This window comes from Arachis duranensis, chromosome 9 (assembly GCF_000817695.3).
Source record: "Arachis duranensis cultivar V14167 chromosome 9, aradu.V14167.gnm2.J7QH, whole genome shotgun sequence".
In the NCBI taxonomy this organism is placed as follows: Eukaryota; Viridiplantae; Streptophyta; class Magnoliopsida; order Fabales; family Fabaceae; genus Arachis; species Arachis duranensis.
The window spans coordinates 57,673,879-57,674,165 of record NC_029780.3 but is presented as its reverse complement, the minus strand read 5'-3'; positions in this window follow the sequence as shown (position 1 = coordinate 57,674,165).

The window sequence follows — 287 nt, the reverse complement described above, 5'->3', positions numbered from 1 at the left end:
AAACATCAAGGATTCTTCATTCACTTGAATGATCAACTCTCCTCTATCAACATCAATCACAGCCTTTGCTGTGGCTAGGAAGGGTGTGCCAAGGATGATGGATTCATCCATGCACTTCCCAGTCTCTAGGACTATGAAATCAGCAGGGATGTAATGGTCTTCAACTTTTACCAGAACATCCTCTACAAGTCCATAGGCTTGTTTTCTTGCATTGTCTGCCATCTCTAGTGAGATTTTTGCAGCTTGCACCTCAAAGATCCCTAGCTTCTCCATTACAGAGAGAGGCA